The sequence below is a fragment of the Delphinus delphis genome, chromosome 6 (assembly GCF_949987515.2).
Source record: "Delphinus delphis chromosome 6, mDelDel1.2, whole genome shotgun sequence".
Taxonomy (NCBI): Eukaryota; Metazoa; Chordata; class Mammalia; order Artiodactyla; family Delphinidae; genus Delphinus; species Delphinus delphis.
In genome coordinates, this window is record NC_082688.1 from 45,752,619 (window position 1) to 45,768,638 (window position 16,020).

The window sequence follows — 16,020 nt, forward strand, 5'->3', positions numbered from 1 at the left end:
GTGTATATATGAGTTTGCATGTGTATGCACATGCATGTGCCTGTGTCCACATATGTATTTGTTTCTCTTTAGAAGCTTTCAGAATATTCTCTTTATACTTGCACTTTTAAAATTGCATGAGATTGTGTCTTACTATGAGTCTTTTTTATTTATCTTTCTTGGCCTTCAGTAGGCTTTTTCCATTTCAGAACTTTCCATTTAAAAATGAAAACTCAGGATAATATTGTTCTATCAAGTTTTGTTTGTTTCTTCCTTCCCGTTGTGACTCTTTTAGGAACTCCTATTAGGTAGAACTTGAAGTTCAAAATCTGATGTCCATGTGTCTACTGTTCCCCTTGTATTTTCTTTACATTCCTTTTTTAATATAATTTAGGAATAGATTTTTTCAGTTTTTCTTCCTGATTATAGGTTAATCTTTAGACTAACAACTTATTTTTCTACCCTTCAAATGAATCTGTTATTCAATACCTATATTTTTAATATCAGATATTATTTCTTCTTGTTTTCATTACAACTTTTGTATTCTTTATGAAGATAAAAGCTTCTTATTAGAATATATTCTAAAGTTCTATTCACTGAATTATGTATTTTTCCTCTAGGCTAAATTTTTTTGTTTGGCCATCTTTTTCATCCCTACTATGAGATTCCTGAAATATTTGGTCATCTGAGGTTCTTGTTTCATAGGTTGATAATTACACTCAGCTGAAATGGAATTCCTCTGTAGAAGCATGATTCTGATGAGCAGGGCATTCACAGACAGGATTTTTTTTTGAATTCCATGAACATGAAGCTGACAGGCAAAGGGGCCAAAGTAAAGAGAAATATAAACTGACTCCTGGGCATAGCTTCGTTTTTTTCTCGAGTGTTTAAGACAAGTTTCTAAATTAAGCTAGGAGCTGGATGATCTAGCATGACCTCAGTGGGGATGACTCACCTCTCCTCTGTGTGGTCGCCCATCCTTCAGTAGGTGTTTTTGGGATTATTCTCATGGAGGAGGCAGTGTTCTAAGAGTGAAAGCAGAAGCACACAAGACCCTTTGAGACCTAGGCTTGAAATGAGCACTCTGCCCTTTCTAGCATATTCTTTTGGTCAAAGTAAATCAGAAGACCAGACAAGATTAAACAGTAAAGATCCAGACTTCATATCTTGATGAGAGCAGTAAAAAGGTCTTATTAAAAGGGGTATGAATAGAAGGATGAATGAAAAACTGGGGCCATTTTTGTAATCAAGCTACCACACAATTTTCCAGAAGTTCCTCAAATTTCCCTCCCTACTCTTGTCACTGTGCTAATTATTTATCTATTTCCCCTGGGTTGCATGCCCACCCTTTAGAATCCTTTTTTCTTATGTTGGAGATGAAACTCTGCAACTAAATATTTTATACATTTTACAGTCAGCTGGCTTCTAATGAGGTTCTGCAAATTGGGAGCAAAGGAAGGAGAGTGGAAGGCAGAAGGAGGGGAGAAACTTGCTTTTTGTTTTCAGCTCTGAGCAGTTTCCCTCCAGCAGGGACAATGGACAGCTATAGGCTCTAACTTCGTAGTTTCTTTGCACTCCTAGCCCCAGTCATTCCCTGTTCCCTCAGAAGTATCAGCAGTGAGCAGTAAGTCATGTACCCCTCAGTGAGTGGAGCTTTAGCTCCACAGTACTCATCTCCAAATAACAGTCATGCAGGGGCTGGGGGGGCGTGTTTCTTCTCCAGTCTCCTAGGTCTTAATAACTTTACCTCTTTTTCCTTTTTATGTTCTCAGCCCTAGGAATTTTAACTGCTTCCTGCAGTTACTAATACCTGTGTTAGCTCAGAATTCTTTTAGCTCTTTCTGTCTTCCAACACCTGTATAACAAATTACCTATGTTATCTATTAAAATAGCCCATATGGCTTCCATTTCTTGATGTAACTCTAAGAGACAAAGTCACTCTCTTGTTTTCCAGAATTTTGGTTTCATTTGTTTTTTTGTATTTTTTTCAGTAATTTTTATAAGATTTTCAAAGGAGCAATAGATGCAAAGGCTCAGAGCACTATATTATTATTATTTTAGTAAGAGCATTTAACATGAGACTTACTCTCTTAATAAATGTTTAAGTGTACAATCCAGCAATCCCACTTCTGGATATGTATACAAAATAATTGAGATCAGGCTCTTGAAGAGGTATTTGTACTTTCATGTTCATCACAGAATTATTCACAGAAACTAAAACATGGAAGCAACCTAAGTGTCCACTGACGGATGCATAAGCAGTATCGGTATATACATGCAATGGAATATTATTCAGCCTTAAAAAGGAAGGAAATTTTGACATGCTGCAATTTTTAAATCTATTTTTTTCCTTGCAATGATATAAATTTTTTATTATTATCATGTGACTATTTCTCACCATGATCAGTCATTCATATATAGTTAGTGATTTACTATATGGAAAGAGGAAAGGAAACTGATTATTCATTTTTTTAAGTCCTAGGTTAAGACCTCCAATGCAAGTGCCTACTGAGTTATAGATTAGTACTATGATAATTTTCCAATGGCTAAAGTCAGTCATATGCGGGAATTAAAGATGCCATTTGAAAACATGCCTATTACTGCTCCCAACCTGCTTTGATACATCCCTTATTAACACTGCTTTGAAGCAAGAAAAGGATCTACTTTGAAGTGACTGGTTTAAAAAGTCTCAGTATTCTAAATTAGAACATTATTTTGTAGTCTGATCTGTCTTAATAAATCTCTCAGTATGAAAATTTCTAAGATGGAATTCTTCCTCCTCTTTAAAAAAGCCTTTAAAGAAGTTTCCAATGAAATATCAAGCAGGATATGTTATGCTTTATGAGTGGATAAACCATTGTTTAATAAGTACAGAACTGATGATTTAATATGAATACACAGTAATATAAAGTTAAGAATAGAGACTTTTAAAAAATATATACCCTAAGCTATGTATTACTGCAACAAAATAATATAAAAAATGTACGTCCTACTATACATCTGGTAAGATATCTTGTTGCAAGTAGGAATGAGTAGCACTTTCCTATTTTGGCAAACAGGCTAGACATATTGTTTTAAAAACAATAAAACAGCAAAACTTATTCACATGGATTTCTTGTTACAATATGCTCTTGCATTATTGAGCTATAACTTAAATTCAACAAAATGCACAGATTTTACATGCACTATTTTATGAATTTTGACAAATATATATTCATGGTTAACCCACACCCCTATCAAGATATAGAACATTTCTTCATTTCACAATGTTCCCTCATGCCATATTTAGTCAATTCCTGTCCCTCCTTCTCCCTCAGTACCAAAGGCATCTTGATTTCTATGACCATAGATTTGTTTTACCTGATCTAGATTTTTATATAAATGGAATCATTTGTATTGGTTTCTTTAGTATAACAAACTGTTTTTGATATTTATCTGTTGTAACACATTAATAATTTATTCATTTTTATTTCCAAGTAGTATTCTATTTTACAGATGTACCATAATTTGTCTGTTCTGTCAGTAGACAATTTTTGCATAGTTTATTCACTCAGGAATTACCAAATCCATGCTCCTAGTGGTGGGGGCAGCTGGTGGTAGTTCAGTTTGAGAAAGGGCCGCAGTACCAGATTTGCCAGATGATGGTCTTTTGCCCCAAGTTACACGTCACATAAAAACTATGGAAATGGCAGAATTGAGATTCAAGTGGCGACTAGACCAGAAAAAAGAAGTGACACATGACATTAAAATAAAGAATACAGCCACTAGTAAATAGAATGAGCCCAGTATCTTCAACAGAGGCCAAAGAGCAAAGAGTTGCCATGGGAAAATGACAGGCTTAGAGCCAGTGAAAGATTAGTCCTGGGCAAATGCTAGTGACAGTCAATACTGTCTAGATTCTGGACTTTTCTTGTTCAGCATCGTTTGTGGGGGAAGTGTAGCTGCTTATATGGTACCATGTATGGTCCATTTACGATCAGAACAGTTCAATATTTATTTTTGATCGTAAAAGTAAAAAAGAAAGCAAAGAGAACTTACACGTAGAATAGACAGTTTAAAAGTGGAAATGAGGATCCATCATACACTGGTATAACTAATAATATTTTGATCTACTGTCACATAATCCAGAACAGGTTATTATCTTGAAATGGACTAGCATCCCTATTCCTGAACATTACAACCAGGAATATTGTTAATTTAAACATTCTTTTTTCATTTGAATTCATAGTGAGGATTTCAATGTAATATAATCCTCATTTCAGAAGTGTTTTTATTTAAGCTTGTTTTCTTGCAAGGGGCAGAAGCCCAGTGAGGACAGATCAATTAAAAAGAGGAGTTTGGAAAAGGATACCTGTGGAAGGATAGGGAGTGTGGAATCTTCGAAAAATCTAAATGGCTGAGAAGGTTCTCCTCTTTGAGTTCACCCATACATATTGCTCTCAAAATACTTCTTACATTTATGAAATTATTTACCATTGCAATGTATCATAGGATCATTAGCAGTACTTATTATATCTTATTAGTATTTAGCAGAGTACAGTACCTGATGTCTGGTAAGCACTCTGTAAATTTGTTAAAGTGAATTGACCTGTTTGCTCCTTCTGGAATTTTTTTTTTCATTTTTTCTGTTAAAATCCACTTGATTCTTGACTCATCTCAAAATTATCTTTCTCCATGGAAATTACATTGACTATTTAGAGTTATTTCTTTCTTATTTTGTGCCATACACTGTATATTACTCTTACTACCCTTAAAACTATGTGTTGTGACTATTTATTTACATGTCTGTCTCTTCTAATAGACTGTGATCTCCTTGAGGAAAGAGTGTTCTTCTTCCTTCCCTTTTCCCCATTTAAGACAGGGTGGGTAGACACTGGTTAAATACATTATTCATTTCATCACTCAGTATTTGACAATTATTTCTTGAGCATTTACCGTATGTCATGTGCTGTTTTAACCACGGTGAATTCAGTGGTGAACAAAATATATAAATCGCTTGACCTCATGTAACTTGCATTCCCGTATAGGAGCCAAACAATAAACAAATAAGACAGTGTAATATCATGTGGTAGTAAGAAGAAAATAAAGATAGGTAAAGAGGTGGAGGTATTTAGGTAGGGTGATCATGGAGGCCTCTCTAATTTGTTGACAGTTAACTAGTGATCTGAGTATAGTTAGAAATCAAACTTTGAGAACATCTGTTGATAGAACATTCCATTTTGAGGAAACAGCAAGCAGAGGTCAGAGAAAGAAATGTGTTTGATGTAGTTTTGAAAGTGGCCAGTGTATCTGGAATAGAAGAAGTGAGCAGAGCTTAGAGAAGAAAACTGAGGCCAGATCTTCTAGACCATAGTAAGAAATTTGGATTTTAAAATGCTCAGAATAAATGAAAGAAGGAACGGACATTATATTCTCCTGAGTCCGTTCTAAAATATGTAATAGCTCGTGACTATTACATAATGTGACTATTTTTCAAGTGTAACATATTTAAGATTTTCTAATAAACACTGACCTCAAGAGCAGTTATTTTGGAATGAAGGGAACTATTTCAATGATATTCTCACTGTTCAAGACATTTTGGAGGCCCAGCCCCTAGGTCAGTCCCGGGGGCTCAGGTCTTGAGTGCATTCCCTGCCTGGCTCCAGGCTCCATGCCGTGTCCTGGTCAGCATCTGTGTCCCTCTTCCCGGGTGCTGCACCCGCAGGCTGAGAGATCCTTGAATACTCCTAGAACAAAGGCTGGGTCCAGAATATTATCAGAGCTTTTCTTGCAGACTCGGCTACAGTTCAGTGAAAAGATGCAGGTGGCACAACTAATGTATGTTATTTCTTTGAGTGGATCTTCATTATTATGTAGAAATTACAAGACTTTCAAAATGGAAGCTCCTGATAACATCATAAGAGGAGCTCACACCTCCTTCAATTGACAATATGGCTGACAGGGTCTTGGTGCTCTGGCCGGGTGTCAGGCCTGAGCCTCTGAGGTGGGAGAGCCAAGTTCAGGACATTGGACCACCAGAGACCTCCTGGCCCGATGTAATATCAACTGGCGAAAGCTCTCCCTGAGATCTTCATCTCAACACTAAGACCCAACTCCACTCAAGGACCAGCAAGCTCCAGTACTGGACACCCCATGCCAAACAACTAGCAAGACAGGAACACAACCCCACCCATTAGCAGAGAGGCTGCCTAAAATCTAACTAGGTTCACAGACACCCCAAAACAAAACACCAGACGCAGTCCTGCCCACCAGAAAAAAAAGATCCATCCTCATCCACCATAACACAGGCACCAGTCCCCTCCACAAGGAAACCTACACAACCCACTGAAGCAATATTACCCACTGGGAGCAGACACCAAAGACAACAGGAACTACAAACCTGCAGCCTGTGAAAAGGAGACCCCAAACAAAGTAAGTTAAGTAAAATGAGAAGACACAGAAATATGCAGCAGGTGAAGGAGCAAGGTAAAAACCTACCAGACCAAACAAATGAAGATGAAATAGGCATTCTTCTCTGAAAAAGAATTCAGAGTAATGATAGTAAAGATGATCCAAAAAATTTGTAAACAGAATGGAGAAAATACAAGAAACGTTTAACAAGGACCTAGAAGAACTAAAGAGCAAACAAACAATGATGAACAACACAATAAATGAAATTAAAAATTCTCTAGAAGGAATCAATAGTGGAATAACTGAGGCAGAAGAACAGATAAGGTACCTGGAAGATAAAACAGTGGAAATAACCACTGCAGAGCAGAATAAAGAAAAAAGAATGAAAAGAATTGAGGAGAGGCTCAGACAACATTAAACACACCAAGATTTGAATTATAGGAGTCCCAGAAGAAGAGAAAAAGAGAGGGACAGAGAAAATATTTGAAGAGATTATAGTTGAAAGCTCCCCAAATATGGGAAAGGAAATAGTCAAGTCAAGGAAGTGCAGAGAGTCACAGGAAGGATAAATCCAAGGAGAAACATGCCAAGATATATATTAATCAAACTATCAAAAATTAAATACAAAGAAAAAATATTAAAAGCAGCAAAGGAAAAACAATAAATAACATACAAGGGTATCCCCGTAAGGTTAGCAGCTGAACATTCAGCAGAAACTGTGAAAGCCAGAAGAGTGTGACAGGACATATTTAAAGTGATGAAAGGGAAAAACCTATAACGAAGATTGCTTTACCCAGCAAGGATCTCATTCAGATTCGAAGGAGAAATTAGAACCTTTACAGATAACCAAAAGCTAAGAGAATTCAGACCCACCAAACCAGCTTTACAACAAATGCTAGAGGAACTTCTCTTGGCAGGAAACACAAGAGAAGGAAAAGACCTACAATAACAAACCAAAGACAATTAGAAAATGGTAATAGGAACATACATATTGATAATTACCTTAAATGTAAATGGATTAAATGCTCCAACCAAAAGATATAGACTGACTGAATGGATACAAAAACAAGACCTGTATATATGCTGTCTGCAAGAGACCCACTTCAGACCTAGGGACACATACAGACTGAAAGTGAGGGGATGCAAAAAGATATTCCATAATGGAAATCAAGAGAAAGCTGGAGTAGCAATTCTCATATCAGACAAAATAGACTTTAAAATAAAGACAATTACAAGTGACAAAGAAGGACACTACATAATGATCAAGGGATTAATCCAAGAAGAAGAAATAACAATGGTAAATATATATGCACCCAACATAGGAGCACCTCATTACATAAGGCAAATGCTAACAGCCATAAAAGGGGAAATTGACAGTAACACAATCATAGTAGGGGACTTTTAACACCCCAGTTTCACCAGTGGATAGATCATCCAAAATAAAAATAAATAAGGAAACACAGCTTTAAATGACACATTGAACAAGATGGACTTGATTGATATTTATAGAACATTCGATCCAAAAACAACAGAATACACTTTCTTCTCAAGTGCTCATGGAACATTCTCCAGGATATATCATATCTTGGGTCACAAATCAAGCCTTGGGAAATTTAATAAAATTGAAATCGTATCAAGTGTCTTTTCTGACCACAATGCTATGAAACTAGATATCAATTACAGGAAAATATCTGTTAAAAATACAAACACATGAAGACTAAACAATACACTATTTAATAACCAAGAGGTCACTGAAGAAAGAGAAAATAAAAAAATACCTAGAAACAAAGGACAATGAAAACACAACGCCCCAAAACCTGTGGGATGCAGCAAAAGCAGTTCTAAGAGGGAAGTTTATAGCAATACAATCCTACCTCAAGAAACAAGAAACATCTCAAATAAACAACCTAACCTTACACCTAAAGCAATTAGAGAAAGAAAAACAACAACAAAAAACCCCAAAGTTAGCAGAAGGAAAGAAATCATAAAGATCAGATCAGAAATAAATGAAAAAGAAATGAAGGAAACAGTAGCAAAGATCAGTAAAACTAAAAGCTGGTTCTTTGAGAAGGTAAACAAAACTGATAAACCATTAGCCAGATTCATCAAGAAAAAAAGGGAGAAAACTCAAATCAACAAATTTGGAAATGAAAAAGGAGAAGTCACAACTGACACTGAAGAAATACAAAGGATCCTGAGGGATTACTACAAGCAGCTATATGCCAATAAAATGGACAATCTGGAAGAAATGGACAAATTCTTAGAAAAGCACAACTTCTGAGACTGAACCAGGAAGAAATAGAAAATATAACAGACCGATAACAAGCACTAAAATTGAAACTGTGATTAAAAATCTTCCAACAAACAAAAGCCCAGGACCAGATGGCTTCACAGGGGAATTCTATCAAACATTTAGAGAAGGGCTAACACTTACCCTTCTCAAACTCTTCCAAAATATATCAGAGGGAGGAACACTCCCAAACTCATTCTATGAGGCCACCATCACTGTGATACCGAAACCAAAGATGTCACAAAAAAAGAAAACTGCAAGCCAATATCACTGATGAATATAGATGCAAAAATCCTCAACAAAATACTAGCAAACAGAATCCAACTGCACATTAAAGGATCACATACCATGGTCAAGTGGGGTTTATCCCAGGAATGCAAGGATTCTTCATTATACACAAAGCACTCAGTGTGATACACCATATTAACAAACTGAAGGATGAAAACCATATGATCATCTCAATAGACACAGAAAATGATTTTGACAAAATCCAACACCCATTTATGATAAAAACTCTCCAGAAAGTATGCATAGAGGGAACTTACCTCAACATATTAAAGGCCATATATGACAACCACACAGCCAACCTCATTCTCAATGGTGAAAAATTGAAACCATTTCCACTAAGATCAGGAACAAGACAAGGTTGCAAACTCTCACCACTATTATTCAACATTGTTTTAGAAGTTTTAGCCACAACAATCAGAGAAGAAAAAGAATTAAAAGGAATCCAAATCAGAAAAGATGAAGTAAAACTGTCACTGTTTGCAGATGTCTTGATACTCTACATAGAGAATCCTAAAGATGCTACCAGAAAACTACTAGAGCTAATCAATGAATCTGGTAAAGTAGCACGATACAAAATTAATGCACAAAAATCTCTTGCATTCATATACACTAACGACAAGAAATCTGAAAGAGAAATTAAGGAAACACTCCCATTTACCCTTGCAACAAAAAGAATAAAAAAATATATATCTAAGGAGACAAAAGACCTGTATGCAGATAACTATGACACTGATGAAAGAAATTAAAGATGATACAAACAGATCAAGAGATATACCATGTTCTTAGATTGGAAAAATTAACATTGTAAAAAAGACTATACTACTCAAAGCAATCTGCAGATTCAATGCAATCCCTATCAAACTACCAATGGCATTTTTCACAGAACTAGAACAAAAAAAAAAATCACAATTTGTATGGAACACACAAGGCCCCGAATAGCCAAAGCAATCTTGAGAAAGAAAACCGGAGCTGGAGGAACCAGGCTCCCTAACTTCAGACTATACTACAAAGCTACAGTAATCAAGACAGTAGGGTACTGACACTAAAACAAATGTAGATCAATGGAACAAGATAGAAAGCCCAGAGATATACCCATGTATATATGGTCACCTTATCTTTGATAAAGTAGGCAAGAATATACAATGGAGAAAAGTCAGCATCTTCAATAAGTGGTGCTGGAAAAACTGGACAGCTACATGTAAAAGAATGAAATTAAAACACTCCCTAAATCCATACACAAAAATAAACTCAAAATGGATTAAAGACCTAAATGTAAGGCGAGACACTGTAAAACTCTTAGAGGAAAACATAGGCAGAACACTCTATGACATAAATCACAGCAAGATCCTTTTAGACCCAGCTCCTAGAGAAATGGAAATAAAAACAAAAATAAACAAATGGGACCTAAGGAAACTTAAAAGCTTTTGCACAACAAAGGAAACCATGAACAAGATGAAAAGACAACCCTCAGAATGGGAGAAAATATTTGCAAGTAAAGCAGCCGACAAAGGGTTAATCTCCAAAATATACAAGCAGCTCATGCAGCTCAATATGAAAAAAACAAACAACCCAATCCAAAAATGGGTAGAAGACCTAAATAGACATTTCTCCAAAAAAGATATACAGACTGCCAACAAACACATGAAAGAATGCTCAGCATCACTAATCATTAGAGAAATGCAAATCAAAACTACAATGAGATATCACCTCACACCAGTCAGAATGGCCATGATCAAAAAAATCTACAAGCAATAAATGCCGGAGAGGGTGTTGAGAAAAGGGAACCCTCCTGCAGTGTTGGGAGGAATGTAAATTGATACACCCTCTATGGAGAACAGTATGGAGCGTGCTTAAAAAACTAAAAATAGAACTACCATACAACCCAGCAATCCCACTACTGGGCATATACCCTGAGAAAACCATAATTCAAAAAGATACATGTACCACAATGTTCATTGCAGAACTATTTACAATAGCCAGGACATGGAAGCAACCTAAGTGTCCATTGACAGATGAATGTATAAAGAAGATGTGGCACATATATACAATGGAATATTAGCCATAAAAAGAATCGAAATTGAGTTATTTGTAGTGAGGTGGATGGACCTAGAGCCTGTCATACAGAGTAAAGTTAAGTCAGAAAGAGAAAAACAAATGCTATATGCTAGCACATATATATGGAATCTAAAAAAAAAAAAAAGTTTTGAAGAACCTAGGCGTAGAGCAGGATTAAAGATGCAGACGTAGAGAATGGAATTTAGGACATGGGGAGGGGGAAGGGTAAGCAGGGACGAAGTGAGAGAGTGGCATGGACCTATATACACTACCAAATATAAAAGATAGCTAATGGGAAGCAGCCGCATAGCACAGGGAGATCAGCTCGTGCTTTGTGACCACCTAGGGGGGAGGGACAGGGAGGGTGAGAGGGAGACGCAAGAGGGAGGGGATATGGGGATATCTGTATACGTATAGCTGATTTACTTTGTTATGCAGCAGCAACTAACACAACAATGTAAAGTAATTATACTCCAGTAAAGATGTTAAAAAAAAAAAAAAGACATTTTGGAGAGTATCTCTCATGTTAATGCCTTCAAGATTCCATGGTGCTTTTTTTAAAAATATCTCAGATAGATGGTAAGATCATGATTTTGAAGTTGTATTTGTTTTTTGGAAACAGACATTAGCCTTTGAGAGCCAAGTTTACTGAATAAAATGGGTAAAAATTCAAGTAGCATGGCTTTGACTCCAATGAAATTTCTTTAGTGTAATGAGGCTAAATATGAGCATTTTAAAAGCTGGCTCAAAAACAAATTTCAAAAGAAAATGGCCCCCCTTTAAAAAAAATAATGACAGTTTTCTTGCTTTGGAGGTGAGAGCATTCACTGTAAAATCTGTGGCGCATTTGCTGAAGCAAAAGTTGATGTTGTTATTTGAAAAATCACAACTCCTATTGCCAGTAACTCCTTTAAAAATTGGATTACTAGGTAGGTGTGTAAGATGCAGTGAGAGAGCATATTGTTATTATACTGTACTTTAAAATAGAGGAAAAAGCTGTTTAAATCAACCATAATCACAAAGGAAGAAGGACTTAGACAAAAATCATTGTTTTTTCCCCACCATCTTTGACCTACCCTTAGGTGTGAAAAGTACAATTTTTTTTGGATTTAGTGTGTGGTGATTTTAGGACTTAAATTATTAGTGGTCAATTTGCTATATTTTTTAAGTGTTTATATTAGGTCAGAGAAAAGTTGGATTGTATTATGAGGAGCATTTTAAATGATCAAATTGCCTTTAAGAATTATTTTTTTCTCATTGGAGAAGTCATAGCTCCATACTTTCTGAGCAAGGGCTGATTTTTCCTTCGCAGTCATTTGTCTCTTTATGAACTTGGTTTAAAAAGCAGGGGTAAGGTTCCACATCTAGCATTAACTTTGCTGACAGTGTGAACTGATAGAAACATCAAGCAGCTAAGGAAAGAATACTACAATCGCTTTCATTGTGTGAAAACAGTCTCCATTATTACTCTAAATGGCAATTCCTGTGTTGATACTTTTATATTATGAATAAATGGTTTTTAAAATTGCCTCTTGATACTTAATATAAGTGACTCTGAAGACAGAGAAAAAGTTAATATTTTAATTTTGTTTCATTATAAAACACAAACAAAAATTGTATCATTCCTTAGATGAGTGAAATTGGCCCTCGGGCTCTAAATTCACCAGCAAGTTCTTGAGCATCAGGAATATGGATATACTAGATTATCTAACAATCCAAGCTGTGTCAAAACAAGACTATTCTATGGGACTGGTATTGATTTTTGTTTTCATAAATGGAGTGTTTGTACTACCATCTCTCTGAGATTTCCTGTAGACACTTCGAATTTTTTCTGTACTTTGTTATTTAAAAGGGGTATCTTCCTACCAGATATAAATATACTGGTCACTTTTAATAGGTTGTTTGTTTTTAGAAGTCTCAGAGTTTCCTTTTATCTCTACTTTCTCATATAGTAAAGGTCAATACTTTCAAATTTTCATATATATGAGATCTTAGCTAGGATGTATTTATATATCCTTGGTCGGATTGTGAAGTAATTAGCATTGCCCTTATGCCATTCTCTTCCTGGATGTACACATGGAATTTAACTTTGCACTGCCGTGCTCATTGGCTCTAGTGGAATGAATGTTGTAAGAGTTCTTAATCTTTACTATAGGGCGTGTTACTAAGTGTGATCTTGGCAATCACTGAATAATTTGACATATTTGGAAGAAGAAGCTAATTGCACATATGAAACTAAGCCAACTCAATCATATTCATATTTTAAAAATACTTCACATATAACCTGCTACATTAAAAAGTCTGCATTTTACATTAAAACCCTGCCTTAGAAAATCAGTATTCATTTCAGCTCTATATTAGAACTGATACTAGCTATGGTATCTTAACTTATGTGGTCCACAATAAGAACAATATAATCTATCTATCTATCTGTCAATTGATCATCTAGTCATTATATATTTATCATCTATTTTTTCATCTCTTCATTTAACAGACATTTATTATGGAGGCACTATATCTGGTGCTAAGAATGTAAAATTAAACATCATTTTCTTCTTGTCTTGGAGAATCTTATATTCTGGTCAGGGAGACTTGCATAAAAATGTTTTTAAATATAAAAAATAAGATTTAGAACCTAGTTATGTGGTAGCATAAGAAGCAGTGACTAACTGCCTAGTAGAATGAGGAAACACTTCACAGAAGACATGGCATTCAAGCTGGCTCTGTAAGTGTGAGTAAGAGTTTACTAGGGCATTCCAGGAATATAAACAAGAGTTGCGAGAAAGAATATGGCCAAATTACAGAGAAAATATTAGGGTAGTATATAGAAAAATGGAGCAGAATCTAGGTATAGAAGTAGGGGCAATGTTATAAAGGGCCTTGTGTGATGAGCTAATCCTGACCATAGTAATAAGTCAGTCATTTAATGAGCTCCCCAAAGTAAAACAAATTAAACATATTACTTCTCATATTCAAAATAGTTCTTCAAGCTAATTATAAATATGCCCAATATACAAATGAGGAAAATAAGACTCAGTACAATGCCAAATATCCTAAAGCTAGTATGGAACAAAGACAGGATTCAAATCTAGTTCTATATGATTCCGGAGTCCTTATTTTCAGAATATTCTAACTCCCATGGGTCTTATGGAAGATGGGAAGTTATAGTAGGAGATTAAGTGAATTATGTCATGGAAATGATAACAATAAAAAGTCAAAGAAATCACTGAGCAGGCTCTTACAATAATTCAAAGATCTGGTAATCTCTTCTGATGAACTAATGAAGAGATTAAGAGTATGAGTGAGGGAGATTGGAAATATTTTAGAGGAAAATTAATGGGATTTCATGATCGTATGGCTATAGAAGTTGAGAGAAGGAAAGCCAGGAACAGCTTCAAGGCTTTTAGGTTAGTCTGTGGCACAGATGCCATTTCATTGCTATTAGAGACCCACCCAGATCCCTTTGGCATTCACCTCTACACTCTGAAGGTGCTTCCCGGGATACCGACAACTCTGTGCTCTTTTGTCTGAATGCAAGAAGAAGCATGTTTGTCTCACTTTGAGGGAAAGTTGAAGTGCCAGAGCCTCAAGAAAACAGCTCTCAACCAGTGTCAATAAAGGAATTGGTGGATTAGTATCCCAGTTTCTTTGTGCCTTGTCTTTCAGTGGTTCCCTGGCATGTGATACACTAGATCCCAGAGTTTCCCAGTGGAACTGAGCTCCAGTTACTGGCAGTGGTTAACTGGCTTGATAGAAAGCCCTTTATTGGCTATCTTCCCCTCCTTGCCTAATTTCTCCATCCTTTCTGGTATTTCTTGGCATCACCTCTCAAGTAAACTACTGCACCACTTGAATCTTTGTTCCATTGTCTGCTTCTGGAGCAACCCAAATTAAGACACACACGTGTCAATGTCTGCAAAGGGCGGGAAAGACAACTAAGAAGAAGGAGAACCTGAAGTACACGAAAATAAGGAGATCAGTCTAGGTTTGGTTGACATCCTATTCACAAATGGAGTGCTTAGGATTAGAGAGGAGCAATGCCTATTCCTCTGGGACAGAAAAGGAAGGGGAGTGAAGGGAGGTGGTAAGTGGAACTATAAATAGATCACATTTGTGGATTTTCTTTTCTCTGTGAATAAGAAAAGTCTATCTGCCAAGTGTGAGAGGGGAGCAAATTAGTTGGGGTTTTTTGGAGAAACTTGAGTGGACTCTCCGGCTATGGAGAGAGAATAATTGGGTGTGTTGATGGAGGCAGGTCAAAGTAATATTAGGAAGATTTTTAAATAATAAATTAATCCTTGTCTTTTTGTCTTACTTTCAGTTAGATTGCCTTTATATTCCAATTTAGCAGAATTTAATTTCACAGTACTAAATTAAACATTTCTAATGTAAATTACCTCATTCTCAAGGACTTCATTGACTTTCTTTTTAATGTGATATGAATTTATTATATTATTTAAAATTTTTATAGAAGTATTTCATGTAAATAATATTGAGTTAAATAATATATATATAAGCTTACAAATGAATGTATCTGCACTTCCCAGTGGCAGCCAGTTACAAATGTTGTAGTTATTACTTCTGGATTTTACCTACATATTTCTAAATGATATGAGTATATTTCTACCTATAGATTCCTTAGTTATAGACATTACCCATGTACTTTATATTATAAATGAAGATTTTTAGCTACCTTACACTTCTTCCTCCCTTCCTTACCTGCCATTATCACTATGTACTGATTTTTTTGGTTAAGTCCCTATTAGCTCATTTCAGTTTTAGAACTCTGATAGTATTGATTACTGTTGAGCTATAATTCTATACTATATTTACAATTACTATTTATTTTCTTTTACAACTTTCATTTTTTCTGAAGTTAATAATTGTGTCAATATTTTATCTACAAAAAATTTTAATACCTGATTAAAACATCTCAGTACAAATTTTTACTTGACCAAACCTGAACCTGGAGCTATACTTACTGGCGTCCTCTAGTGGCTTCTCTAAGATGGTCCAGT